Raw genomic sequence first — 15,405 nt, 5'->3', positions numbered from 1 at the left:
GGAAATGCCGGAAAAAATAGTTCACCATGTGGACTTAGGTGAGCAAATAGTTGCTGCAGCAATTGCAGTCCTAGAAGTTACAAGCATTGTTTTTTATTATTTTATTTTTTTAACCATAAAATCAGGAATTTTTTAACACTATGCAAATGGAAAACAGTTCAACATCTGTAAAATTTTCTTGAATCATTTCTGACCATAAGGTACCTTAGCTAATACAAATCCACGTAAACATAGTGTGGCCTATCCAATCATGATAGTATACAGAGTAATGTATCAGAGGTATTAATGCGCTACATTTGCGCCAGCAACCAGAGGGTTCCTGGTTCAATCCCCACCTTCTACCATCCTAGTCACGTCGGTTGTGTCCTTGAGCAAGACACTTCACCCTTGCTCCTGATGGGTCCTGGTTAGCGCCTTGCATGGCAGCTCCCGCCATCAGTGTGTGAATGTGTGTGTGAATGAGTGAATGTGGAAATAGTGTCAAAACGCTTTGAGTTCCTTAAAAAAAAGGTAGAAAAGCGCTATACAAGTATAACCCATTTACCATTTACCATTTACTATGCCTATAGCTGTAACTCCGTTACAGCTATAGGCATGGTCACAAATCAAATGGAGCCTGGCGGTCACATGACCAAACTCAAACAACACACTGTAAAAAGTTACATAAAGTTAAAAGTTAAAGTTAAAGTACCAATGATTGTCAGTTAAAAGTTAAAGTTAAAGTACCAATGATTGTCACACACACACTAGGTGTGGTGAGATTATCCTCTGCATTTGACCCATCACCCTCACCCTCTGGGAGGTGAGGGGAGCAGTGGAATCATTTTTGGTGATTTAACCCCCAATTCCAACCCTTGATGCTAAGTGCCAAGCAGGGAGGCAATGGTTCCCATTTGTATAGTCTTTGGTATGACTCGGCCGGGGTTTGAACTCACGACCTACCTATCTCAGGGCGTAGACTCTAACCACTAGGCCACTGAGCAGACGAGGCAGCACAATTCTTCAATGTTTATTTACAAACTAAAAAAATAACATTTATATCACGCACTGTCATCTGTGTCAGTAGATATGTTCACATTCCAACCGACAATAATTCCACTTCCAACCAGAGAAAAGTTGTAGATGTTTTTTGTGTGTTTGAGCTGCTTGGCATATGCTAACATCAGCCCTGTTCTAACGTCATAAGTGATTATTACGTACATATTTCGTAGGACATGCTGTCTCTCACTTGCACACACGCACTAGTGTAAGTACCAATTAAAAATAGCACTGCTACTAAATAAATCAGAAGTCACTCACCAGTTATTTAGTACCTGAGTAGTTTAACCACTGAATACTTACTTATTCTTATTGGATGACAACATGTTACTTTTACTTGTGTCATTTTACTCTAAAATAAGTATTCTGGATGTTTTAACATGGTATACACACTTTAATATCATCTTTTTTTAAGAATTTTTATTTTTTATTTTTATAACATGATATCCTTCTCCATTAAGCCAGCCCTTTTACTGCTTCCTTCCTGCTATCGTCGTCTGTGTGTCAACGATCCCTTCTTTGTGAGGTTAATTGAAGGCAGGAGCTGTGACTGTCTCCGACATAATCTGTCTGCTTTTACACTTGTGTGTGGGTGTGTGTGTGCGTGTGTGTGCGCGTGTGTGTTGAGTGGAGGGATATCGTTCATAAGTCCACTCTTGTTATTTATACAAAACTGGAAAAAGCAATGCTCACAGGAACTCTCCTTTATCCTTCCACCTGCTCCCTCTCTACCTTTAAACCCTCGATACAGATTAGCAGTGTGTGTGCGGGTGTGTGTGCGGGTGTGCGTGCGTTTGTGGAAGGAGGTGGGTCCGTTCCTGGGGATTTGGGATGTACAAAAGAAACAAAAAAGCAAGAGTGATGCCATAAGGCCTGGTTTTCTCATATCAGCGCTTATCAGGGCAGTCATTTTTGACAGGAGAAAAGCCTTTATCTGCGAGAAACTGCGTCCGTTTGTGCTTTTATACACACACACACACACACACACACGCACACGCACACGCACACACACACACGCCCACACACACACACACACGGAACATCAATTCACAGGACCTCTCTTTGCCTTTCCTAGCAGCACCTACAGCTAAATGACTGCAAGAGCCTCCAATAAGGAGGGTGCATGACACCCCAACATGTTGTGTCAACAGACTTATGTCCTCGCAACATGGGGACTAAACAACACACACACACACACACACACACACACACACACACACACACACACACACACATTATTTTATTTGTTACCTTCTTGCATACTTGCCAACCTTGAGACCTCCGATTTCGGGAGGTGGGGGGGTGGGGGGTGTGGTTAAGAGGGGAGGAGTATATTGACAGCTAGAATTCACCAAGTCAAGTATTTCATGCATATACAGGTAAAAGCCAGTAAATTAGAATATTTTGAAAAACTTGATTTATTTCAGTAATTGCATTCAAAAGGTGTAACTTGTACATTATATTTATTCATTGCACACAGACTGATGCATTCAAATGTTTATTTCATTTAATTTTGATGATTTGAAGTGGCAACAAATGAAAATCCAAAATTCCGTGTGTCACAAAATTAGAATATTACTTAAGGCTTATACAAAAAATGGATTTTTAGAAATGTTGGCCAACTGAAAAGTATGAAAATGAAAAATATGAGCATGTACAATACTCAATACTTGGTTGGAGCTCCTTTTGCCTCAATTACTGCGTTAATGCGGCGTGGCATGGAGTCGATGAGTTTCTGGCACTGCTCAGGTGTTATGAGAGCCCAGGTTGCTCTGATAGTGGCCTTCAACTCTTCTGCGTTTTTGGGTCTGGCATTCTGCATCTTCCTTTTCACAATACCCCACAGATTTTCTATGGGGCTAAGGTCAGGGGAGTTGGCGGGCCAATTTAGAACAGAAATACCATGGTCCGTAAACCAGGCACGGGTAGATTTTGCGCTGTGTGCAGGCGCCAAGTCCTGTTGGAACTTGAAATCTCCATCTCCATAGAGCAGGTCAGCAGCAGGAAGCATGAAGTGCTCTAAAACTTGCTGGTAGACGGCTGCGTTGACCCTGGATCTCAGGAAACAGAGTGGACCGACACCAGCAGATGACATGGCACCCCAAACCATCACTGATGGTGGAAACTTTACACTAGACTTCAGGCAACGTGGATCCTGTGCCTCTCCTGTCTTCCTCCAGACTCTGGGACCTCGATTTCCAAAGGAAATGCAAAATTTGCTTTCGTCAGAAAACATGACTTTGGACCACTCAGCAGCAGTCCAGCTGGTGTCGGTCCACTCTGTTTCCTGAGATCCAGGGTCAACGCAGCCGTCTACCAGCAAGTTTTAGAGCACTTAATGCTTCCTGCTGCTGACCTGCTCTATGGAGATGGAGATTTCAAGTTCCAACAGGACTTGGCGCCTGCACACAGCGCAAAATCTACCCGTGCCTGGTTTACGGACCATGGTATTTCTGTTCTAAATTGGCCCGCCAACTCCCCTGACCTTAGCCCCATAGAAAATCTGTGGGGTATTGTGAAAAGGAAGATGCAGAATGCCAGACCCAAAAACGCAGAAGAGTTGAAGGCCACTATCAGAGCAACCTGGGCTCTCATAACACCTGAGCAGTGCCAGAAACACATCGACTCCATGCCACGCCGCATTAACGCAGTAATTGAGGCAAAAGGAGCTCCAACCAAGTATTGAGTATTGTACATGCTCATATTTTTCATTTTCATACTTTTCAGTTGGCCAACATTTCTAAAAATCCCTTTTTTGTATTAGCCTTAAGTAATATTCTAATTTTGTGACACACAGAATTTTGGATTTTCATTTGTTGCCACTTCAAATCATCAAAATTAAATGAAATAAACATTTGAATGCATCAGTCTGTGTGCAATGAATAAATATAATGTACAAGTTACACCTTTTGAATGCAATTACTGAAATAAATCAAGTTTTTCAAAATATTCTAATTTACTGGCTTTTACCTGTATATAAGAAATACTTGACTTTCAGTGAATTCTAGCTATATATATATTTATTTTATTATATATATATATATATATATATATATATATATATATATATATATATATATATATATATATATATATATATATATATATATATATATAAAAGAAATACTTGAATTTCAGTGTTCATTTATTTACACATATACACACACATAACACTCATCTACTCATTGTTGAGTTAAGGGTTGAATTGTCCATCCTTGTTCTATTCTCGGTCACTATTTTTGTAACCATGCTGAACACCCTTTCGCAGGTACCCAGAAAGGTTTCGAGTACCACCAAAAAAACTGAATCTCTGAAGACAGTATAAAAATCTGTGTTAAAGGTGTACAAATACTGTTTGTATAATAAGCATGTTATTTTTTTTACAAATGAGGGTTAAGAGTTAAGTACTAAAAAAAAGAAAAGAATGTGGCTTAAGTACAGTTTTTTAATTGAGCTGCTGCATTTTTTTGGTTGGGTTGTTTATTTATTTTGAGTAACTTCTATACATTTCTAAAAGGGGAGGAATGTAATAGTGATCTATGTTTGTCTGTTGCCATCTCCTGGTGAATGTTGGCTATAGCGTACTGGGGTTACTTTTTGGTTGGCCAACGATTTACGTGGTGTTGCGCACCTGACGTCACTCAGGTCCGCATGCAGCTGGAGGGGGCGGAGGCTTCCAGCTCCGCCTGAATTTCGGGAGATTTTCGGGAGAAAATTTGTCCCGGGAGGTGTTCAGGAGAGGCACTGAATTTCGGGAGTCTCCCGGAAAATCCGGGAGGGTTGGCAAGTATGTGGTGGACAGTTTAAATAAAGGGACAGTGAGATGGATGGATGAAGAGGATCTTAGGGAACGTGAGGGCGTGGCTACATGGATCAGGTCAGAGAGATATGATGGAGAGAGGTTATGGATGGCTTTGAAAGTGAGGAGAATTATTTTTAAGTGGATGCGATGTTTGATGGGTAGCCAGTGGAGTTGCTGCAGACCAGGGGTGATGTGCTGGATTGAAGGGGTCCTGGTGATTATCCGGGCTGCAGAGTTCTGGAGAAGCTGAAGTTTGTGTATGATAATAAAAGTTGTAATTTTACTCGACGCAAGTCAACATTTTACAAGAAAAGCTGAACATTTGTGCAATATTATGATGAAAGTTGGAATTTTACTCAATAACAGTCACAATTTCACAAGAAAAGCTTGAACATTTGGCAATTTTATGAAAAGAGTCGTAATTTTACTCGACAAAAGTCACAATTGTATAAGAAAACTGTAAATTGTTGGCAATATTATAATAATATTTCGGGATTTTCACTTGGCAAAATGATGACAAACGTCATCATTTTACTCAAAAAATGTCACTGTTTTATAAGAATAAAAAAACCTTGGCAACATTGTGATAAGTCAGAATTTTATATGACAAATGTCACCATTTTGCATGAAAAAGTAATAATTTTACATGAAAAAGTAATTATTTTACATGAAAAAGTAATAATTTTACGAGAAAATATTGCAATATTACAGAAGCAGAAAGAATATGAGAAAGTGTTCCCACTTTTATAATAAAAAAGTTGACACATTGTGAGAAAAATACTGCTTCTAGTTTTGTTTTTTTTGGTAATTGGTTTTTAATCTTCATTATTTCAAGTTATTACAGCATGTCTCTATATACATATTTATTTTATTGTTGTTTATTAATTTTGGCCAAAGGGGGCGCATTTCAATTTCTCACATACACTTGTTATTCCATATGTTGGCCAGAGGGGGAGCACTTACATTTTTTTACACACACTTGTTATTTCATATGTTCACCAGAGGGGGAGCACTTTTAAAACCGACACAGTCAGTTTGAAAAATCCCTTCTTTTTTTTGGGACCACCCTAATTTTGATAGATTTCACCACCAGGGGTGCAAATGAGACATTCTCTATTAGATGCAATGGCTTTCCGTATTGGGACCATGATTTATGTCCTATATGGAAGGTACTTTTCCTTTTTGATGTCTCAAGAAGGTTGGAGATACAAGAACGCACACACACACACACACACACACACACACACACACACACACACACACACACACACACACACACACGTGCACAAAGGAACATACTCAGAGGGCTCACACACACAGAGCAGGTAATCGGCTCATGGTTAGGGGGTTAAAGCATTGAAGAAAAGTGCTCTCACCAAGTGTATCTCGTCTCTGGACTGGATTAAAGCTCACTTGCGTTTCATTCCTGGCGCTGCAGAGGACTGAGGTCTGTCAAGGGTGAATGTTCCTTTTCCTTGTGTGTGACCACAGCCTGCATGCTTTTTGCGGCCTGATCCATTTGTGGAAAAATAAGCACAGATAATGCCTCAACCGTGCAAATAAGAAAATCCAAAAAAGTACATAATCCTTATTTGTGTCCAGTGTCCACAGCATTAGTTATACCTGCATGATTCCATACATCGGATTTCTATGCAGCTTGTGAACTGCAGGAGCCTATCCCACTTGATGAACCCTGTCATGATGTCATGTATTAACAATGTCAATTATTTTGGTTGTATTGTTCCTGCAGAGGTGTAGAAATGCACTGCACCATACTGATGGGTATATTTAATAAACAATCAATTGGTGATATAATGCATGTGTTATTATACAAAACAGTGCAGCCAACATGAAAATGTGTATCAATGTCTGACAGTGTCAATTTTTACTCTGATCACAACTCTATAGTCACAAATCATGTTTGGCAATTCCACCATCCTTCATTTCAATCACATTTTGAAAAGGAGATCTGCAGAGACCTCTACTGGATGTGTTTATGAACTGCTTGTTTCACTTCAAATCATGTGGAACTTTTTGTTTGGGAGGCCCTTGTTCACTTAAGAGGTGCTATTTCACTTGTGCTCATATAATGCAGCTTTGTAGGGAGGCGGGCACACGTATTCATAACAATACGCCTGATGGTGGCTGTAAGATAAATCAAGCAACGTCAAATTCCAATAATCGTAGAATTCCAGCTAATACTACTTTTTGTTGCGGAATTTGACACCATTTATTAAAGGTTGACACACAGTAAACTCGAAAAATTGCAAATACATGATGTGTATCATATATATATTAGAGATGTCCGATAATGACTTTTTGTCCAACTCTTAATTACCGATACCGATATCAACCGATACCGATATATACAGAACACATTATTATGCCTAATTTGGACAACCAGGTATGGTGAAGATAATATCCTTTAAAAAAAAAATAATAAATAAGATAAATAAATTAAAAACATTTTCTTGAATAAAAAAGAAAGTAAAACAATATAAAAACAGTGACATAGAAACTAGTAATTAATGAAAATGAGTAAAATTAACTGTTAAAGGTTAGTACTATTAGTGGACCAGCAGCACGCACAATCATGTGTGCTTACGGACTGTATCCCTTGCAGACTGTATTGATATGTATTGATAAATAATGTAGGAACCAGAATAATAATAACAAAACAAAACAATCCTTTTGTGTGAATGAGTGTGAATGAGTGTAAATGGGGGAGGGAGGTTTTTTGGGTTGGTGCACTAATTGTAAGTGTATCTTGTGTTTTTTATGTTGATTTATTAAAAATAAAAAAATAATAAATAAATATAAAACCGATACCTATAATAAAAAAAATGATACCGATCATTTCCGATATTACATTTTAAAGCATTTATCGGCCGATAATATCGGCAGGCCGATATTTTCGGACATCTCTAATATATATATATATATATATATATATATATATATATATATATATATATATATATATATATATATATATATATCCATCCATCCATCCATTTTCTACCGCTTATTCCCTTCGGGGTCGCGGGGGGCGCTGGAGCCTATCTCAGCTACAATCGGGCGGAAGGCGGTGTACACCCTGGACAAGTCGCCACCTCATCGCAGGGCCAACACAGACAGACAGACAACACTCACACTCACATTCACACACTAGGGCCAATTTAGTGTTGCCAATCAACTTATCCCCAGGTGCATGTCTTTGGAGGTGGGAGGAAGCCGGAGTACCCGGAGGGAACCCACGCAGTCACGGGGAGAACATGCAAACTCCACACAGAAAGATCCCGAGGCCGGGATTGAACTCACGACTACTCAGGACCTTCGTATTGTGAGGCAGATGCACTAACCCCTCTGTATATATATATATATATATATATATATATATATATATATATATATATATATATATATATATATATATATATACCTCGTTGTACATCCAACTCTTCAAAATCCTTTCCCAGTTTTGTACACCAGTGTTTTTCAACCACTGTGCCGCGGCACACTAGTGTGCCGTGAGATGCAGTCTGGTGTGCCGTGGGAGATTCTCTAGTTTCACCTATTTGGGTTAAAAATATTTTTTACAAACTTGTAATTATAGTTTGCAAATGATGTGTTGTTGTTGAGTGTCGGTGCTGTCTAGAGCTCGACAGAGTAACCGTGTAATACTCTTACATATCAGTAGGTGGCAGCCGGTAGCTAATTGCTTTCTAGATATCGGAAATAGCGGGAGGCAGTGTGCAGGTAAAAAATGTGTCCAATGCTTAAACCAAAAATAAACAAAAGGTGAGTGCCGCTAAGAAAAGGCATTGAAGCTTAGGGAAGGCTTTGCAGAACAAAACTAAAACTGAACTGGCTACAAATTAAACAAAAACAGAATGCTGGATAACAGCAAAGACTTACCGCGGAGTCCACAAAGTACATCCGAACATGACATGACAATCAACAATGTCCCCACAAAGAAGGATAAAAACAACTGAAATATTCTTGACTGCTAAAACAAAGTAGATACAGGAAATATCGCTCAAAGGAAGACATGAAACAGCTACAGGAAAATACCAAAAAAAGAGAAAAAGCCACCAAAATAGGAGCGCAAGACAAGAACTAAAACACTACACACAGGAAAACAGCAAAAAAGTCTAAATAAGTCAGGGCGTGATGTTACAGGTGGTGACAGTACACCTACTTTGAGACAAGAGCTATATTCATACATAGTTGGTTATGGTTTAAAGTCATATCCAACAATTGCGGCGACGACTTTTTACTGTCAACTGAGTTTCGTTTTTTAATGATTTCTGCTGGTGGTGTGCCTCCGCATTTTTTCAACGCAAAAAATGTGCCTTGGTTCAAAAAAGGTTGAAAAACACTGTTGTACACCATCTGAGTAAGAAACTAGTCTGTTTGCCCACAAATCAATTTGTGGAGTTAAGTGCCCAAATAAAGACTTGCCCGTGTGTATGACTTTCTTTTTTTTTTTTAAGATTGCAAAATAAGCCACCACGAGCACAACTAAAGTTGTGAGTATACCAACATTTTGACAATGAAGGTGAGAAACACTTCATCGCCATCTTTAGCAACAAAAGTCTTCAATTTAAGGTAAAAGTATTGTTAAATGTTCATTCATCATTTCTATGTGTTTGACGTTGTTTTCTGCTTGCAAAACTATAATTGTTATCCTCAAAATGGGTATCTGGAACAGATTTGTATTGTTTCTTATGGGAAATTGCTTTAGTTTTTTTAACCTTTTGGAGTATGTTACTAACAAAAACTCAATAAATATATATCAGAGAGGTGTCCAAACTTGAAAAGAAAAGGGATCCAAGCACCATGTTTTAAATTTAAAATGTTGTAAATCAATCTAATCTTGATATCTCAAGAAGTTATGCATCTATGTACATTAAAACAGCTTCATGTCTGCCTTTTCTACTATGTCTCTATGACGTTCTGCTATGTCTTATTTCTGCCGTGTCTACAAGACGTAGCATTAGTAATATTTTTAGTAGTATTGTTAGTATAAAATTTGAACTTTTTCTTATTACATTAGGTTACATTTAGCTTGTTTCCCCTTTTTTTTCTTTTCTTGTTGAATGTGCTGCAGGACGAGCTGCACTTTGGACACCCCTGATGTAAAATGTATGTTCTAATATGTTAAATAAATAATGATAAATGGGTTGTACTTGTATAGCGCTTTTCTACCTTCAAGGTACTCAAAGCGCTTTGACACTACTTCCACATTTACCCATTCACACACACATTCACACACTGATGGAGGGAGCTGCCATGCAAGGCGCTAACCAGCACCCATCAGGAGCAAGGGTGAAGTGTCTTGCTCAGGACACAACAGACATGACGAGGTTGGTACTAGGTGGGGATTGAACCAGGGACCCTCGGGTCGCGCACGGCCACTTTTCCACTGTTGTCCAAACTCATTGGTTTCAAAATGTAACAGTGCACCTGCAAGTGTTTTTTTAGATTCCATATTACTTATTTTGTCCGGTTTTCGAGTTATCCAAACTATAATCAACATTGTTCCTATGTTGCTCCACTCGTGTAGCTAAATGAGATATAGCCAAACCATGGCTAGGCTCCAGCCCCTTCACATTTAAAACCAATTTCCGGTGTGCCTGGGAATTGCTACCCGTAATAAACTTTACCAATTTTCAGTACTTTTGCTTGTTTTCAAATGTGTAAAAAACATTTTAATGAATGTCTATTTGTTCTTTATTTAACATTTAACACTGATCTGTGCTGTCCGGTTATCTTGTTTTCCTATACTTGTGTTTCTCATTTACAAGTACTGTCCTTTATTATGCAATAGACTTTGCATGCAGTTGGCAGTATTGTATGGACTAGGATGTGTTGCTTCAACCAGGAAGTAGTCTTTGCCATTAAGTTGAATGTGCCTGTCTTTTCTTTTGTTGAGGCCTACAAAGTGCAAGTAGTGTACTTACACCAGCTGTTTGATTGTAGCGTGTGGCTTAGTTGTTGTTTTCATTACCAAATTTGGGAGAGTTGAAATTGCCATGTAAAATTGCTAATGCAAATTTCTAGCGGGTCTTTAACAAATCTAATGTAAATTAGCATCGAGTTAACACATTTTGAAAAGTTGAGACTTCCTGTAGGTTTGAGTGTGTTCTTTCTTCTTTGTTGGCATGAAAAATGTTTACATTTCCTAAAGGTAGTCTGGCTGAGACGGCTTTGAGGGCTTGAGCCAAGTTTTTGAGCAGATGCCAAGTCTGCAACAGGATGTGGCGTCACGTGCAACACAGTTATCAAAATATGGTACCGTTTGATTTTACGCGAATCAGGAACCGATAGTACCAACAGACTTTGGTCGGTACATTTAAAAGTACCAAAATCAGTACCTATCCCTGGTTCCTAATGGAATTCAGCTGCACTTATCTCTCAGTACGTGTCCATGCACTAAATTAGTCTGATTTCTCAAATAGTTTGGCTCTAAATAAGCCTCCTACAGCCCATGGAAACACCTTAATCCGATCGTGTTCAGTTCTTGAAGAACCGGACTAACACACTTGGATTATGCGATTGGAAACCAGATCTCTCGAGGGTGTTTGTGCGTCAGAGAGGACCCTTTGCATTGCGCATGCGCTAGTCTCAAAGCGCGGAATACAATCCGGAAGAAGATACCATTTAATAAAAACGTAGCAACAATTGTCATGAGGACGAGGCTGTTTATTTGCTTCATAAATTAAAAGAACAGAACATTTGGAAGCGCATCGATGGTAGAAGAAAAGAAACAGAGATTTATTTAAGAAAGGTAGCTAAGGAAATGTAAAATGCTTGCTTAATTTTGACTCTCGAAGAAAATACGAATGAGATGAAAGATAATGAAGCAGGTATATTAAAGGCGAATAATAAAGCATACAAAAACCTCTTCACCCTGCAATTGTGCACTCCGAACCGGTTAACTGTTCACACAACTGGTAATATAGTCCAATACAATAGCAACCTTTCTCTGGATATCAGTCGGGGGACGAATAGTCTTTTCTTTTGGATTTAAAACTCCTTCCATCAATCCACAGTGCTTTAGAAATGAACTTTGAGATATTGAAGAGATGTTTTTCCATGATTTTCATCCAAAAATTCCTTCCAGAAAACTCTTCTGCAAGTCTTTCGTTTCATCGGACCTGCTTCCGCCCTGATACGTTCTTGGTAGTGGCGTCATGTCCGTAGCGCAATCTAAGATTGTTTCATGATGAAGTCTGCTATTTAACATCAACATAGACATTAGAGACGTATTATTTGTAATCTGTGTCGATATTACAGCGGACATCACTCAAAACAAATTTTCAGGATCTGCAGATGGCTAGTGTGATGTCAAAGGCCTTCTCTGATGGCCTAACATAACCAGAAATCATGATCACAATTAAAGATAATAGAGCTTTTGTCCAATCAGAATTCAGCTAGCTTATGTAGCCATGATGTACCAAATCTGCCCGAGGCCTTTAGAATCAACAATGCACAAACATTTGACAGACAGTTGCGATAGCCAATCAGATCACAAGTTGTTGTCAGTAAGGCCTTCTAGCTGGCCAAAGGCAGATATGTGATGTTATGAGCTAGGTGACATAAGAAGTCCATTACCCAGCATGCCACAGTAGTGAAGAGCATGCGCAGTAGCCCCGTTTAGGTTGTTGAATGTAGACATGCCTGTATCTGGATGGTTTTGATGAGCACACTGTGGAGTAAAATTTAAGAACTCAGCCAACACACCTCGTCTGCATCTTTTATGATTAGACAAGACAATGCATACATTTGCAAGGCCATTTTCAAGAAGGATATTTAAAGAAAAATGAAATCTTGTGAGACGATGTCGGCCAACCCCGGAAAGTATACATATATATATATATATATATATATATATATATATATATATATATATATATATATATAAGAAATACTTGACTTTCAGTGAATTCTAGCTATATATATATATATATATATATATATATATATATATATATATATATATATATATATATATATATATATATATATATATATATATATATATATATATATATATATATATACTGTGTGTATATATATATATATATATATATATATATATAAAAGAAATACTTGAATTTCAGTGTTCATTTATTTACAATATACACACACATAACACTACTACATAACTCTACTCATTGTTGTTCTATTCTCTGTCACTATTTTTCTAACCATGCTGAACACCCTCTCTGATGATGCATTGCTGTGTGGCACGCACAAAAGTGCTTTCATCAAATGCACTAGAGTCTAGAATCTTCCATCTCTCCCTAGCATGGCCCAAAACCGGTCAATCGTTGCTTCCTGAGGAGATCTTCACTGCCAAGCACTTGGTAGTCCACTACTTCTTCCCGGAGGCTCTCCAGGTCCAATCGCAGCTGCGGCTTGGAACTTACAAGCGTATTTCTTCATCTTACTTGTCGTCGGCGTCGCCACGGCTGTATCTTCCTCGTTCTTCTGCTTCGTCTTCTTGTTGTGTGCGAAGTTGTGCACTGCACTCTCTAAAAGCCGTAGATGTTATTGTCACATATGCATGTACAGTAGATGGCAGTATTGTCCTGTTTAAGAGTGTCACAACATTGCTGTTTACGGCAGACGAACTGCTTTACGGTAGACGAAAACATGACTGCTGTTGTTGTGTGTTGTTACCGCGCTGGGAGGACGTTAATGAAACTGCCTAACAATAAACCCACATAAGAAACCAAGAACTCGCCCTCGATCATTCTACAGTTATAACGTCATTGGGCAGGCATGCTGTTTATATTGTGGGAAAGCAGACGTGAAAACAGGCTGTCTCACTCAGGTCCGCATGGAGCTGGAGGGGGCGTGGCCTTCAGCTCCGGCTGAATTTCGGGAGAAAATTTGTCCCGGGAGGTTTTCGGGAGAGGCGCTGAATTTCGGGAGTCTCCCGGAAAATCCGGGAGGGTTGGCAAGTATGACAGTAGCACATAAGATATGTTTCAATTGCTGATGCGGGTTTATTGATTTTTAAACGTGCCAAAAAATAGCTTGTTTTGTACACTGTTGAGGTGTTTTAATGGCCAGTAGTGCGTAAACGTGTTTCTGTATAGAATTTCTCCAGCAATGGTCATGTGGTGACATTAATGATGGTATTTTGAAAGGTAATCATTGAAGTCGGACATCACTGAAGGCCTAGGTAGGAAAGGCATGGCCCGCCACTGGTATTGGGTGGGTATGTTTTGAAATTAATTGTATTGTATTCAGGCCCGGCCCTAACCAATCTGGCGCCCTAGGCAAGATTTTAGGTGGCGCCCCCCCACATCGGCAGTGAAGTGTATATACGCACAAGAAACCGAATAGCTTTGTCTTTGACCTTTTTTTTACTTAAAGAAAGCAAATTAACAATCAGAATAGTTAACAAGATAAAAAAAATATGAATAAATAAATGAATGCAAAAAATAAAAAATGAATATATGAAATACAATATTTTTTACATACATATTGCTTAATTTACATTAATGATGTGCACTTTAACAACTAGGCTTACAACTATACCTAATATATAAAGGGGTGGAAAAGTGACTATTACCTGCAGGGCAAACATTACCTAACCAGAAGGCAATAACAATGTAAACAAAAACACCTGCTTAAAAGATCTAATACAAATGTCCCTGAGGAATGTAAGGTGGGAGTACTGTAATTACCTAACGTTACATTATTATTTTCCATACCAATTTAGCCCCCTCCACAATATTAACCCAACGTTAAAACAGAACTAGCTATTTATTGATTAGCAATTGCCGAATCATGTAACATTAGCTTAATGCTAAAAAGCCAGGTTACTATCACATTCTGTAACAGACAAATAATTTCATGTAGGCTAACGTTACCTACCTGCTACCTCTTGTCTTTTTCTCGTTTCTCCTCCTCTTCTTTTCTCTTTTTTCTTCCCTGGGCACCTGACAGTTTTGGCCGTTTTGACATCTTGTGTTGATTTTTTGATGTGGTGACTTAGCATTTGCCTATACGGCCTATGCCACGAGCCGGCCCTGATTGTATTTTATGTGTGGGTCCCTATCCATAAGCTGTACGCTTCCAAGGATTACCTTTTTTGTAGAACGGACTCTGATATCAACAAAAGAAACAATTATATAATATAAAATTTGGCCTGCAGTGTAAACACAGACTTTGTGTAATCATTTTGTATTATTTCACTGCTATTTTGCTTTGTTTTCTCTTAAATTAAATCATTTACATAAAACATGAATAAACAACAAGTCACAAAGCAGTTACTGACTTACAATAAACAAAACTGTAAAATTTTGTGACATTTTATATAATTATGTGTTGTTGCTTCATAGCCTCGTGCAATATGGGTAATTTTAGATTTGTATCATGCCTAACTCATGCAAATGAGCAATTTAGAACAGAAATAATGTTGCAAAATGTTTAAAGGGTAATAAATAGGGTTAGTTGGAGAGTCAAAGTCCCATAAACATTCAAGCTACTTCAACACACAGATTGTTAAAAAAAAGGCAAGGAAAAAAAATGTCCATTCATTA

This window comes from Nerophis lumbriciformis, linkage group LG35 (genome assembly GCF_033978685.3).
Source record: "Nerophis lumbriciformis linkage group LG35, RoL_Nlum_v2.1, whole genome shotgun sequence".
Taxonomy (NCBI): Eukaryota; Metazoa; Chordata; class Actinopteri; order Syngnathiformes; family Syngnathidae; genus Nerophis; species Nerophis lumbriciformis.
This window is presented reverse-complemented; position numbering follows the sequence as displayed.